The following is a 13164-nucleotide window of genomic DNA, read 5'->3' on the forward strand; positions in this document are numbered from 1 at the left end:
TATCTGAATTAAACTCCATCTGCCACTTCTCAGCCCATTGGCCCATCTGGTCCAGATCCTGTTGTAATCTGAGGTAACCCTCTTCGCTGTCCACTACACCTCCAATTTTGGTGTCATCTGCAAACTTACTAACTGTACCTCTAATGCTCGCATCCAAATCATTTATGTAAATGACAAAACGTAGAGGGCCCAGCACCGATCCTTGTGGCCCTCCACTGGTCACAGGCCTCCAGTCTGAAAAACAACCCTCTACCACCTTTGTCCTCTTCTGTCTTGGTGTCTTTGATGATGTTCAGGAATTCATGGGTGGAGTGGATGGAGCGGCATGAGCCTTCTACTAGGTATTAACTAGGAGAAAGTGAGGACTGCAGATCAGAGCTTAAAAATGTGTTGCTGGAAAAGCGCAGCAGGTCAGGCAGCATCAAAGGAACAGGAGAATCGACATTTCGGGCATAGGCCCTTCTACTAGGTATTTCAGTTTTTGGTGGAGTTCCTTTGTTAGTCTGTCTGTCGGTGTGCCAGGGAGTGAGACTATGGGTCTGATGGGGGTCCCTGGATTGTGTATCTTAGGTAATCTGTAGAAGCGGGGTGTGTTGAATCCATCAGGTTTCATTTTTGGAGATCTGTCTTATTAATTTGGTCTGATTTATGAAGCTTCTTCAATGCAGCATTAGAATCAACCCTGAAAGTCAACGGACTCACAGAAGAAACCCAGCAAACCATCAGTAGACAGTTGTACCAACACTAAGCAGGAAGAAGGAAGGGAACACCTTCACCACACAGGAAAGGAAAGGCCCAGAAGGACTCAGAAAAGATATAAACATTGTAATCCTACCTGCAGACAAAGGGCACATGACTGTCATTCTAAACAGAACACGGTGCATTGAAAAGGCAAACTCGCTGCTCGCAGATACTAACACTAACCAACAGGTGGCAATAGACTCAACTCCACAGCTAGAAAACCATATCACAGCTGCATTGAGAAAGCTTCATAAATCAGGCCAAATTAACTAGCCACCAGGATACACGAACATCAATGAGCCACCAAAAGACATGACTCATTATCACTAGTATCCTTACATAAATAAAAAGAACACCACCTCTACTGGGGCAACACGTCCATCCTAGGACAGGCTAAACAGAGACACGCACGAGAATTCCTAGAGGCCTGGCATTCAAACCAGAACTCCATCATAAACACATCGATTGGACCCCATTTACCAACATCTGAGAAAAAGAACCGGAAATGATATCACCCACCTTAAGAGACCAAGGCACATAAATAGAAAGCGGACAGAACACCAGCACTTCACCAGAGGCTCACTGATGATGTTACTAGCATAGTGACAAAACATCTGAAAACAAACCTGCCAGCCTAGCGAGCATACTTACAACCTGAACTGAGAGGCTGTCTCCTCTTGTGAAGAGCTGAAAATGTGTTGCTGGAACAGCGCAGCAGGTCAGGCAGCATCCAGGGAACAGGAGAATCGACGTTTCGGGCATAAGCCCTTCTTCAGGAATGAGGAAAGTGTGTCCAGCAGGCTAAGATAAAAGGTAGGGAGGAGGGACTTGGGGGAGGGGCGTTGGAAATGCGATAGGTAAAGTCCTCCCTACCTTTTATCTTAGCCTGCTGGACACATTTTCCTCATTCCTGAAGAAGGGCTTATGCCCGAAACGTTGATTCTCCTGTTCCCTGGATGCTGCCTGACCTGCTGCGCTGTTCCAGCAACACATTTTCAGCTCTGATCTCCAGCATCTGCAGACCTCACTTTCCCCTCTTGTGAAGAGTCAAGAATCAAAAGAGCATAGTTTCAGAGGAAGGGATGACAAAGTTAAGATAGAGGCGAGGAGGAATTTCTTCCTGTTGGAGGACAATGAATCTCTGGAATTCTTTACCACAGAGAGCTATCAATGCTGGATCACTAGGATATTCAAGCCTGAGATAGATTGAATTTTAATCAGTAAGGGTTTATGGGAAAGAAGGCAGGAAAGTGCAGTTAAGGATTATCAGATCAGACATAATCTCATTGAATGACCAGGCAGACTTGATGGGCTGAATAGCCTATTTCTGCTTGTGTTTTATGGGCTCAGGTTTCACACAAGACAAGCTATCTTTTGCCATCCCCTCCTTCCAAACTCCCTTTCCTTCCATCTGCAATACTCTTGCAATGAACAAATAGAAGTGTTCAAGGTAAAAATTAAAGAAAAAGCACACAGTTGTTTTCATGCCTCTGTATGACTTCTTTCCCTGGGTTTTTGCTTGCAGTTGGATCACATTGATTCTTCAGTTCCTGGAGTCTCCAGGCTTTTCTGGAGGGTTTGAAAAGATGTCTATGTGGACAGTCATTAAAAGCTGCAATGATGGATCTTTTATTCCCCTTCAAACCAGTGCAATGTTTACCAATTCGTATTACTGTTCATTTTTACTTTTGTTTAGCTAAAGAGCCTAATGATTATATATGTTACAGGGAACTGGAGGTGTTGCTAAGCAACAGGCCAAATCCAATGAGGCTGGAAACTGGATTTGGACCAATGAAAAGCAACAGAACGGAAATACATGCTGAAGGTAAGAAATGTATGAGGGTTTGAAAGATATGATTTGATATTAACTGCAGTTTGAAGGTTTTCTGGGTTTATTGCTGAGCTTGTGATTGAATGTCTTCTATCTCTTAGGATGATGGCTTGCATTGGTCAATGCACATCAAACTGTCTGGTGCAGCTCAGAAACCCCAAACACTCCCCCCACCCCTTTTCTTTGGGATAGGAACCTGGGCTGCAATGGTGCGCAGTTTGCTGGTCTCCATTTTCACTGAGCCCACTTCACTCCACCTGAACTGTCCTGTGACTGTGGTTGTGACACTTCAGCCCAACAATCAAATAGTTGGCATCTTCTTCCTTGTTTGTTTGCCTAGGGTGATGGATTCCATTCACCTGTTGAGCAGACACTCAGAGGTGCCCATTCACACAGATGCAGTATGGCGTCTCAAGGAGATGGGGGAAATGCCTGCTTGAGGAGAGCTGTGGCTAACCAATGGGACATGCTGGATCCTCCTACCTGGACCCATTCTCTTCATCAATCGAGTGGGGCTTATCACTTAGCATCATAGAATCCCTGCAGTGTGAGCAAAGGCCATGCAGCCCATTGAGTCCGTACTGACCCACTAAAGAGCATCCCACCCAGACCCAGACCCTCATCCTATTCCCATAACCCCACATTTTCCATGGCTAATCCACCTTTGCTGCTTGTCTCTAGACACTACAGGGCAATTCAGCATGGCCAATCCATCTAAATCTTTGGACAGTGGGAGGAAACTGGAGCACCTGGAGGAAACCCATGTGGACACAGGGAGAACATGCAAATTCCATACAGACAGTTGCCAGAGGCTGCAATTGAACCCAGGTCTCTGGTGCTGTGAGGCAGCAATGCCAACCACTGAGCCACCGTGCTAACCTTGTAACTGCCCTCCCTGTGTTGTGATAACTCTGTATGGCCAGATTGGGGTAATCTCTGTAGATTGCAAGGCTGGGCAAAGCTATGAAGACCAACATCTGCCCATACATCGGGATTCCTCTTTCAACCTCTCTGCTTAGGTCTAAGGGATGCAAAGGACTATGTTTGGCACTGACTTGGTTGCAGGAGTTGGTGGAAAGACACCATATTTAGCCATTAGTTCACCTTTGCACTCCACTCCAGATTTTATATCAGAATTTACTCCCTTAACCTTCAGCTCATGCGAGTTATCCACAAGACATCAGAGCCATTTGCCCCTTCACTGGATGTTTGGCTAATATGTACCAAGGCATGTCCATGTGTGTACCTTTACACTTCATGGAATTATCACATTCCTTCCTCAAAACCTCTCATTATTCATTACAGTTTTTATTGTTTATTTCAGGGAAAACTTCACACCTTTTAACTGGAAGAAATCTCCTGAGATATACTGTTCCCTGTAATATACATCAGGACTGGCAGTGTCTGTGGAGAAACAGAGTTAATGCTTTAAGTCAAGTGTGACTCTCCTGCAGAACCTGTTGAGTTTCTTCAGCTTTCTCCATGTTTGTTTCAGAATTCCAGCTGCCACAGCATTTTGCTTTTATTCGAGAGTTTAACCTATGTCATTTGATAAAATTGGGTTGCATGAAAATATTCATTCCAGCATATTGATTATAGAGTAAATGAAAATAAAAACAGAAATTGCTGTTGAAACTCAGAAGCACTTGTGGAAAGAGAAGCAAAGTTAATGTCTTGAGTCCAGCCTTCTTTGGAATGGGTTTGATTAAATTCACAAATTCTGTAAAAGTTCAACCTGTGCAGGGACACAGAATGCCATGGGGTGAAATATGCTTCAGTAGCATTAACCTTTGCAACTTTCAGGTCATAGATTCATAGAGATCTACAGCATAGATAAAGGCCCTTTGGCCCATTATTTCTATGCTGGTCAAAAACAATCTCCTAATTATTCTCATCCAAGGTAATAAAGATAAAGTCATCATAGTCCTATTGGACCATTGGGTTGCTGTCTCATCAAAGAGGAATGGCTAGGTGGTGGTTTAACCTGATGGTCACTACACCTCAGGCTAGGGGAGAGGCTGTGAACATAGAAGGAATACTTAGAAAGTTTGCAGATGACACCAAAATTGGAGGTGTAGTGGACAGCCAAGGTTACCTCAGAGTACAATAAGATCTTGATCAGATGGGCCAATGGGCTGAGGAGTGGCAGATGGAGTTTAATTTAGATAAATGCGAGGTGCTGCATTTTGGAAAGACAAATCAGAGCAGGACTTATACACTGGGGAGTGTTGCTGAACAAAGAGACCTTGGAGTGCAGGTTCATAGCTCCTTGAAAGTGGAGTCTCAGGTAGACAGGATGTGAAGAAGGCATTTGGTATGCTTTCCTTTATTGGTCAGTGCATTAAGTATAGGAGTTGGGAGGTCATGCAGTAGCTGCACAGGACATTGGTTAGGCCACTTCTGGAATACTGTGTGCAATTCTGACCTTCCTCCTATAGGAAAGGTGTTGTGAAACTTGAAAGGGTTCAGAAAAGATTTACAAGGATGTTGCCAGGGTTGGAGGATTTGAGCTTTTGGGAGAGGCTGAATAGACTGGAGAAGTATTCCCTGGAGCATCGGAGGCTGAGGGGGTGACCTTATAGAAGTTTATAAAATTATGAGGGGCATGGATAGGATAAATAGACAAAGTCTTTTCCCCGGGGTGGGACAGTCCAAAACTAGAGGGCATAGGTTTAGGGTGAGATGTAAAGATTTAAAAGAGATCTAAGGGGCAACTTTTTCACACAGAGGGTGGTGCATGTATGGAATGAGTTGCCAGAGGAAGTGGTAGAGTTGGTACAATTATAGCATTTAAAAGGTATTTGGGTGGGTATATGAATAGGAAGGGTTGAGAGGGATATGGACAATGTGCTGGCAAATGGGACTAGATTAATTTAGGATATCTGGTCGGCATAGATGAGTTGGACTGAAGGGTCTGTTTCCGTGCTGTACGTCTCAATGACTCTAAAGTTGAGAAGAAAGTTCTTCAAGGTAATCTCAAGCTGGTGTGGGAATTGAACCCATGCTGTTTGCAGCTGACCATGTAGCAACACAAAGCAAACAACATTTTTATGGCACTCACAATAACTGAGCCGAGCATCTGTGTTGTCCTGCCTGCAGCACTGTACCTTGCCTGTTGGACACATACATGTGCGGCAAGGCACTCTTTGTTTTGCATTGCGCTTTTAAGTGTATGGGGTGTGGAGGAGCCTTCTCTGATTAAGGAGAATTTAACATCTAACACCAATAATTATTTGAAAGCTTTTTCGCGGCGGTGGGGGGAACAAGTCTGTCACCAGTCTGGCTGTGTGGGAACTGGAGTACTGACTGTCAGTCAGGGACTCTGGTAGTGCAGTGGACCTGTGTGAGCAGAGGTTAGAGCCTCTGGGCTGAAAATCCAGTCTGCCTCTCCTATTTGGCAACCTGACCCACAGGTCACAAGCTGTGGTTGCAGGTTTATTGATCTTCCGAGGGGGAGGTGAAGTGGGTGGAGAATGGCTAGTCTGGCCGGTGTGTTGTCTGGACTTTGCACATTCCAGGCTTCAAGGGGGTGTGGACCTGCAGAAGGAGATACGATTGGGAGGAAGTAATGTTCACTGAGTGTGCTGGAACGCAGTTAGTCGGTCAGAGCACGCTCCATTCGCTCTCCCATCTGCCAGTCAAAGGCTGTAAGTCTGAAGCCGCCGGAAGATTATAGAGAGTGGGTTTCACTGAGAGAGGGAGAGACACTTGACTGACAGTACCCCCTCTGAGCAGACTGTACACTTTGCTGACTAAACTTTAACCGAGGATGCACATTGTTTGCAGCAATCCAGATGTCAACACCAACAAAAAAAACTTTTTTGTTGGGAAGAGAGAAAGTGAGAGCACAGCAGCCTGTGGAACCGAGGACTCCAATGGGTCAGTACCCTGGTCGATAATGGGCCAGATTGCTTAGTCTTTCACGGGGACTTTCTTTTTTAAAGGCAAAACGAAACAGTTGTTTCTTAAAGTTGAGAGCGTCAGTTGTTTGTGTGTGTGTGTGTGTGTTCCATACTGTTTATGTGATGTCACATCAATCTACGGGCATTTCCAACAGTTTACATATTATGATATATTTTTGTGAATAGGGTCCGTTTTGGAAACCTTGTGAACCAGGACCTTCTGCATGAGTGCTGAGTTGTTTCTAATCTGTGCTCCCTGCCTCTCTCACATTTTAACACACTCTTGTAGACTCTCACTTTTACCTGACACGTACACTCGCTCATCGACACAATCTCATAGACACATACACACTCTTTTAAGCACATTCTCTCTCACACAGGCACTCTCTTGAACCCTCATTCGTTCACATAAATACACTCTCAAGCACACATTAATGCGTTCTCATACACATTCATTCACATATACTCAACACTCATTCTCACGCTCTCACACTCTCACTAATTCATTCACACATATTCTCAAACGCTGCCATAACACGTTCTCTCACACTCAGACATTCACACACTCTCTAACCCTCATTCATTCACACACACACTCATTCGTTTAGAGTCTTTCTCACACGTACTCATTATTAACCTGACACATTCATATACATCTCACATGTGTGTGTCTCTCCAACTTCGAGAGAATGTCTTATCACTCCGCCCGTAAATTGTGAATCCTTGCCCTTTTTAATGTTTCATCGAGCTGTTGGAAACTCTTCAGCTCGGGTGCCTGAATAGTTGGCTTTGTGTGTTCACCCAGGCCAGACTAGGGGTCAGTCCCCAAAAACAATTTGTGTAACATTATTAAAAGACAACAATGTGTCTGCTGGAAATTGAGCAGCCTGGGGACTTTATGCCACGTCTCCTAGCCTTTTCTTAGTTTCCTCATTTTAAAATAATATTCCCCTCTCGCTGGATGAATGCTGCAATATAATTGCACCTACATCTGCTCAAAACACAGACTGAAGATTACAGTTCTGGAGAATTAAATGTTTTCCATGACAAACTGGTACAATTGCTGATGATTTTGATCCTGACTCCTGGATTTTAGCCCCTTGATTGCTGATGTTGTTTCTCCTCACTTTCCCTCTCTTGGGTTCCTTACTCTCCCCCCAATCCTATTCACAATCCCTCCACTTTCATTTCTTCTCTTTCACACTTCCACACTCCCTCTTCCCCTCATCCCTCCACCTCCCCCAATTCTTCCTTCAATAACAGCCAGATTTGGTATTAGTTCTGCAAGATTTCCTTTTACACACTGAGTGAAAGAGAGAGAATGTCTCTGTGTAACTGTGTGCATGCTTGCACGTGTGTGCCTATGCGCGGGTATGTGCCAGTGTGCATGTGAGAGAAAATAGGGATGTTTTGTGAAAATTGATACTGGTGTGTGCATCTGTCTATAGAATCTAGTTTTACTTTTCAGAATTTTACTGGGTTGGAAACTGAAAAATAATCAGAGTGTGAACTGTTTCCCTTTGTCCTTTCAAATCAATTTTAAAGCTACATCCTTTACAGGATTATGTTGCTGCAATTTTTATGATATCAATAAATGTTGGAATTCTTCGGTCCTCTTTGCCCTGATGTTTGCTGGACAGTATTGATAATTTCCAATTGTATGGTTTTTGGTAAATGTATTGTGTAAGTTCTGGTTAGTGGGATATTTATTTACTTATGATTTAAATATTTGTTTCTGATACACCTGAAGCCCAAATACAATCCAGTCCAGTATAAAGTGAAAGTAGGGCTGGGAACATGGCATAATGTTGTCATCCAAGGTCACCAAGGGTGTGGGTTTGTGCTAGTAATTGCTTGCAAACTGTATTCTTGATCTTGCAGTGTTGTGGGATATAATGGGATGAGGATAACCAACATGCTGTGGGGAAATATTATCCCTAGGAGATGAATGCACCTAAAAAATTCCTTGTAACAATCACAGATGCATGTCAGCAAGCCCTCTGTGATCAGGTCACTTGTTTCACCTGCCCTTTCATAGCTTGTACAGTCGTGTAAAGCATAGGAGCCATTATGTATTCTCGCAACACGTTATGATCAATGTCGTGTATGCCTGTGAAGGAAAGAAAGGCGACATTGGAATATTGTGTATAATTCTTGTCTCCTTCCTATCAGAAGGATGTTGTGAAACTTGAAAGGGTTCAGAAAAGATTTACAAGGATGTTGCCAGGGTTGGAGGATTTGGACGACAGGGAGAGGTTGAATAGGCTGGGACTATTTTCCCTGGAGCGTCAGAAGCTGAGGGGTGACCTTACAAAGGTTTATAAAGTGATGAGGGCCAAGGATAGGATAAATAGACAAAGTCTTTTCCCTGGGGTCGGGGAGTCCAGAACTAGAGGGCATAGGTTTAGGGTGAGAGGGGAAAGATATAAAAGAGACAAAGGGAGCAACGTTTTCACACAGAGGGTGGTGCATGTATGGAATGAGTTGCCAGAGGAAGTGGTGGAGGCTGGTACAATTACAACATTTAAAAGGCATCTGGATGGGTATATGAATAGGAAGGGTTTGGAGGGATATGGGCTAAGTGATGGCAAATGGACTAGATTAGGTTAGGATATCTGGTTGGCATGGATGAGTTGGACCAAAGGGTCTGTTTCTGTGCTGTACATCTCTATGACTGTATGACATTTATACAATAGTTTGCACAACCTCTGGACATCTAAAAGTGATTCACATCCAATAAAACCCAAGGAGAAAAATAAAAGACTCCATCTCAAAATTTATCAAGAGCTCCACATTATCCTGACCAATATTTGTCCCTCGATCAACATCTCTAAGAACAGATGGCCTGGTCATGGTTATGTTACTGTTTGTGGAAGCTTGCTGTGTGCAAATTGGCTGTCATGTTGGTGAAGTTACCACAGTGACTGCACTCCATTAGCTGTAATGGCTTTGGGACTCTTTAAGGTTGTCAAAGCTGCAGTAGATATGCAAATTTTCCTTTGTGTAATCTACAGCACTTAGGGAGTGCAGCACACTTGTGCTATTTTTGGTTGAGTTGTTAAAGTGAGGTTTGTCCTCTTAAGCAGATGTAGAAGAATCCTTGGCCATATTTGAAGAAAATGCAGTGATTTTTAAAACAAAATTCCCAAAGTGATATTTGAAGAAAGCAAACAAATTCTTCATTGTCTTTTTTTTCCTCAATCAAGCTGAAAGACGACAGATTCTTTAATCATTCAGCACAGCTCACCTTGTTGGTGTACTTTCCATTTATTAACAACAGAGAATGTGCTTTTTAAAAAAATAATTTGTTTGTTTTGAAGATGTTTGTGGAATTCAAAACAAAATAGTTGCAGAAATCTATGAAAGAATTCAGATATTTAACATGTGGATTCATGGAGACCTGGGAATTAGTTACAGCCTAATCAATGTGTTTGGTTGATTCACATATACAAAAAAAAAAATACCCAGAAGTGATTATAATCTAAAATCTAATTGAAGGCTTTGGGTGGCATCATAAACTGTGACAGTTCTACAAGAGTGGTCTCTGTTGTTTGAACCTCCAGATGAGATTGTTGCTTCTGTTAACTGTTTTCATGGTTCCACCTGAGGTTACCATATCTCCCTAGTTCTTAAGGCCCTGGCTGTCATTCAAGAACCCTTGGCTTCTCTCTACTTACTCCCCCAGTTCATCTCACTGAGGGCAGAGGTCTAGATAGTATGTGAAGGTTAGTGAATTAACTCAGTTTAAATTCACAACTCAATCCTGGCTTCATCTGACCGCCACACACTTCCTCACTTTCCTGTACGTCTCCCCACCTTGTGGGCGGATCCAGGAAGTCCAACAATTCACTTCTAGCATTTGTGCTACTTAACTTGTGGAAGCATCATTGAAACCCTCTTGCTCCTCCTGCCACAATCTCTCCCACTTATAGAGGTCTAAAGCACAGACAAAGGTCCTTCAGCCCATCAAGTCTGCACCAGTCGAAAACAAGCATCTAACAGTTTTCATCCCATTTCCAGCACCTGGCCCCAGGCTACAATATATTGAGGTCTCTACTCATGTTCCAATTTTAGTCTTTTGCCAGACCAACTAACATAAACCATAATGTTATTATTGTTCCAGAGGGACAGAGGAAGCAGATGTGAGATGTGAATATGATTAATCACCAATTAACTGTGGCCCAGTGGGGAGCACTCTTACTCCTGAATCAGAAGGTCCTGAGCAAAAGCCCGACTACAGAAACTTGAGTATAAAGTCCAGATTGTTACCGTACTGAGAGAATGCAGCATTGTCAGAGATGCTCCCATTAAAGTGAGGCCCTCTGTACCCCCTCAAGTGAATGGAAAAGATCCCGTGCTGTTGTTTTGAAGAGGAGCAGGGGTGTGCCCCAGTGTGTACCCCAGGTTTAGTTAGCTCAGTTGGCTTGATGGCAGGTTTGTGACACAGTGTGATGCCAACAATGTGAGTTCAATTCCCATGCTGGCTGAGGTTACCATGAAGGACTCCTTCTCAGCCTCTCCCCTCACCTGAAGCATGGGTGAGAGAGGAAAGATTTAGGAAGGACCTGAGGTGAAACTTCTTCACACAGAGAGTGGTGCATATATGGAATAGGCTGCCAGAGAAAGTGACTTGACAGGTACAAAAGCAACATTTAAAATCCATTTAGATAGCAACATGGACAGAAATGGTTTAAAGGGATATGGACGAAATGTGGGCAATTGGAACTAGCTGATTGGGCACCATGGTCAACATGGACCAGTTTGGGCGAAAGGTCTTTTTCCATTGTGTATTACTCAATGACCCTCTGGTTAAACCACTGCTAGTCATCCCTCACTAATGAGACAGTAAGACTATGATCTGGTGGGATTATGGCAACTTTACAACCCCTTATTCAAGATGGCTAAAAGCAGTTAGTCTCATCCTATTACATTGCTTTTGTGGGATCTGGCTGTGTGAAAATTGGTTGTCAAGTTTCCTAACATTATAACAGCCACCACACTTTGAATGTGTTTTATTGGCCATAGTGCTGTGGAATGCCTTAGAGTCATGAAAGATGCTTTGAAAATGCACGTTCTTTCTGTTCAAGCACAGACAATACCAAAACCAAGGGGTACAATCTTCACATTCATCTTTTGAGATGGATGATGGTGGTAGAGGGAAGGAGGGAGAGAGAACAAGATGATAATCAGGAGTGAAGGCCTTGAGTTTGGTTATTCCCATCCCATTCCACATCACAACACAGCAAGGACTGAAGCTGGTCAGTACACTTCAGATTAACACAGACCTGTGTTTAACTCGTGCGATAGATGATCCGTGGGGTACCACAGCATGGCAATTATCTTATTTCATCATACGTGACGTGGAGGTGCTGGTGTTGAACTGGGGTGGACCAGATCAGAAGTCACACAACACCAGGTTATAGCCCAACATGTTTATTTGAAATCACAAGTCACTTCATTTGACGAAAGCTTGTGATTTCAAATAAACCTGTTGGCCTATAACCTGGTGTTGTGTGACTTCTGACTTCATTATAAAAGAAAGAGAAAATCCAAGGAAATATTTCACACTCAGCAAATTCTGCAGTAAGTTTCCATTGTTCATTTTTGCTGTTCAGTATCTATAGGGGATGGTAGAGGACATCACTGAAGCTTAGATTCTATTCCTGTCAGCTAAATTGCTGTCAAGTTGTAAATAGTTGCCTTGCTCATCCCCTGTGACTGCAGCTTCTCTTTGGCTTAAACACACAGGCTCTCATGCTCAGTGATTACTCTGTCCCTGATGTCGTTCCACAGCATTGAACCCTCCTCTTTTTATATCAACTATTCGTTCCAGAGCGCACTCTCCCCAGTTGCAGATGGGTTGTCAAGTGATTCAAATTCCACTTGAAAGCTGGGCTGCATCTATGTCTCTCTCTCTCTGCTTTCCCCCCACCCCATTTTCTGTCCCTTTCTGATCTCTGCTATTGTTTTATTTGTAGATTCTCTCTGTCTTGCATAATCCTGACACCCACTCTCCTCATGTTCCACGTGTGGAGCCATTCCCAGACCCATGGGCTGCCTCCAAGTGTTACCTCTTTCCCGTTGAGATGTGAGAAGTCGCCTGCACTTGCTGTACTCTGTGGCTAATTTTAAGCAAAGCAATGTGATAACAATCCTATCCAGGTTTAGCTTCAAGCCATCAGCTGTGGCTTAGTGGGGCACATACTCGCTAGGGGTGGGCACGGAAATCACGGCCTGGTTCTGTTCCTGGTCAGTAACCCCTGGCCCATGACCCAATCACAAAAAGGCCTCCAGAGCCCTGGCCTTGATTTATTGGGCTCATGTTCCAGACTCTGGGCTCCAGTCCCCTACTCTCGCGTCTTGAGCACTAAATCCAAGATGCCACTCCTGGCACAGAGAGAGATTGCGCCATTGGCAGCTGTGCTGTCCTTTGGCTGAGACATGACAGACAATGCTGTGCCTGTCCTCTCAGCTAAATGTGAAAGGTACTGTCGTGTTATTTTCCCCATGGTAGGCTTATGCGGAAAGTCAGGAGGCATGGGATAGAGGGGAATTTGGCCAATTGGATAGAAAACTGGCTAACCGGTCGAAGTCAGAGAGTGGTGGTAGATGGTAAATATTCAGCCTGGAGCCCAGTTACAAGTGGAGTTCCGCAGGGATCAGTCCTGGGTCCTCTGCTGTTTGTAATTT

At 43.8% G+C, this 13164-nt stretch overlaps 2 long non-coding RNA genes across 4 annotated transcripts in view; both read left to right on the plus strand.

Annotated features, from left to right (window-relative positions):
- The window catches only part of LOC122540576, a 15244-nt gene extending 11170 nt beyond the window's left edge, over positions 1–4074 (plus strand). The window contains exons 2-3 of the long non-coding RNA XR_006309355.1: positions 2469–2566; positions 3897–4074. This is a non-coding gene — a long non-coding RNA (uncharacterized LOC122540576). The remainder of the gene's footprint in view (positions 1–2468; positions 2567–3896) is intronic.
- Positions 4075–6141: 2067 nt separating this feature from the next.
- Positions 6142–13164, plus strand: part of LOC122540575 — a 228468-nt gene continuing 221445 nt past the window's right edge. For all 3 annotated transcript variants that reach the window (XR_006309353.1, XR_006309352.1, XR_006309354.1), the window contains exon 1: positions 6142–6451. This is a non-coding gene — a long non-coding RNA (uncharacterized LOC122540575). The remainder of the gene's footprint in view (positions 6452–13164) is intronic.

Source organism: Chiloscyllium plagiosum, chromosome 35 (genome assembly GCF_004010195.1).
Source record: "Chiloscyllium plagiosum isolate BGI_BamShark_2017 chromosome 35, ASM401019v2, whole genome shotgun sequence".
In the NCBI taxonomy this organism is placed as follows: domain Eukaryota; kingdom Metazoa; phylum Chordata; class Chondrichthyes; order Orectolobiformes; family Hemiscylliidae; genus Chiloscyllium; species Chiloscyllium plagiosum.